At 41.5% G+C, this 1,738-nt stretch overlaps 2 non-coding genes across 2 annotated transcripts; one reads left to right on the plus strand and one right to left on the minus strand.

Moving 5' to 3' along the window:
- Nucleotides 1–748: 748 nt before the first annotated feature.
- Nucleotides 749–825, minus strand: TRNAS-CGA (transfer RNA serine (anticodon CGA)). The gene has a single exon. It is a non-coding gene; the product is annotated as a tRNA-Ser (tRNA).
- A 224-nt stretch (nt 826–1,049) lies between these two features.
- Nucleotides 1,050–1,126, plus strand: TRNAS-CGA (transfer RNA serine (anticodon CGA)). The gene has a single exon. It is a non-coding gene; the product is annotated as a tRNA-Ser (tRNA).
- Nucleotides 1,127–1,738: the final 612 nt, after the last annotated feature.

Raw genomic sequence — 1,738 nt, forward strand, 5'->3', positions numbered from 1 at the left:
TGCCGAAAGTGGGATTCGAAACCACTATCTCCCGGATGCAAGCTCACAGCTGCGCGCTCATAACCGCACAGCCAACTCGCCCGGTAAAATGCCTTGTTTAGGTCAGAGGAAATAAAAACAGCTTTTGTTCACGAGATGTAGTAGGATTCATGTTTCCTAACAGGTAAGTCACGTCTGGAAGAACATGCCATTATTTTGGCAGAAGATGAGGAGGAGGGGATCACGAACTCTCTTCATTTGTTTGTCATCAGATCTACTGTGTCCTTTGGGAATAGTAACAAAAAGATCAATTGGCAGAAATATTTGGAGCAGAGCACATACCACTACCTCATGCTTAAAAATGAAGGAAGTGGATTCCACCGATCTAATAATCTCTCTAAACACCTGGCTAGGGATAACCATCTTGTGCACACACTCTTCAACAAGTGCTTTGTTTCTCTTCCATGCATACTTTGACATTTCTGAAGACGTTCTTTTCTTTTGGCACTCTTCACCAAATATATAAAATATCAATAAGAATCTAATCAATTCTAACTGGTATAGCAGCAGGTTTTTCAGCAGCTAATATATCCTGATGAGCTGCTTTCAAAACTGCTAGAACTGAATTTTTCTGTCCAATCATAACAGGAGCATTGTCATAACAGAATGCCAGACAGTTCTTAATTGAAACAGACTTTCAACGTATTAGGTCGTATTACGTACATGTAGTACGTGTTGAAGAGATGTTAAGTACAGAACAAAAATGGCCAGCCGGACACCAGTGGGATCCGAACCCACAACCTCCCGATTTCGCGTCGGTTGCTCTACCAATTGAGCTATGGTGGCCTAGGCCATCTTTGTTCTGTTTGAAAGGATCTGAGCTACAGGTCTGGCACTGCTGCTAGCACATTGTAGAGTGCGTTTAAGTCGCCCGTTCTGGGGCATGTCAATGAATATTGAATTTTCACGACCGCATTGTAATCGAAACAGACTTTCAACGTATTAGGTCGTGTTACGTACATGTAGTACGTGTAGCTCAGATCCTTTCAAACAGAACAAAGATGGCATAGGCCACCATAGCTCAATTGGTAGAGCAACCGACGCGAAATCGGGAGGTTGTGGGTTCGGATCCCACTGGTGTCCGGCTGGACATTTTTGTTCTGTACTTAACATCTCTTTAACACGTACTACATATACGTAACACGACCTAATACGTTGAAAGTCTGTTTCGATTACAATGCGGTCGTGAAAAATCAATATTCAAGTTCTTAATTGGCACTTTATTTAATTCCAACCGCGACAATAGCAGCTTACCTATGCTGCGCCCTGTCGAATCCCCTTCCAATGCTGGTACCGACAAAACAGTCCTACTTATAATAATTTATCGAGCAGCATAAAAAGGTAACCACTATGGGATACAACTTGCAATCGGTATCATTGCTTCCATCTGTATACAAAGAAAATGGATCGTTTCGTAAACAAGTAACAATGTTCTGTGTTGCAGGACGCGCCATTTCGTTTAGGACACACGTTCTCGTGCGACCACAACCATACTTTTTTGCGATTTCAGACGTAGGAAACATCTTTCTGAACAAAGCTCCAGCATGATCAGCTGTACTCAATGGAATGATGCGTTCCACTTGAAGAAGTAAACAAACACTCTGCCTTTAATACATCGTAAACATTATCTCCAGCTTTTGCAAAAAAAAAAACCTATTTATTTTGCTGATTTTCTTCCTTAGATTTCAAATTACCAAGA

Source organism: Anabrus simplex, chromosome 2 (assembly GCF_040414725.1).
Source record: "Anabrus simplex isolate iqAnaSimp1 chromosome 2, ASM4041472v1, whole genome shotgun sequence".
In the NCBI taxonomy this organism is placed as follows: Eukaryota; Metazoa; Arthropoda; class Insecta; order Orthoptera; family Tettigoniidae; genus Anabrus; species Anabrus simplex.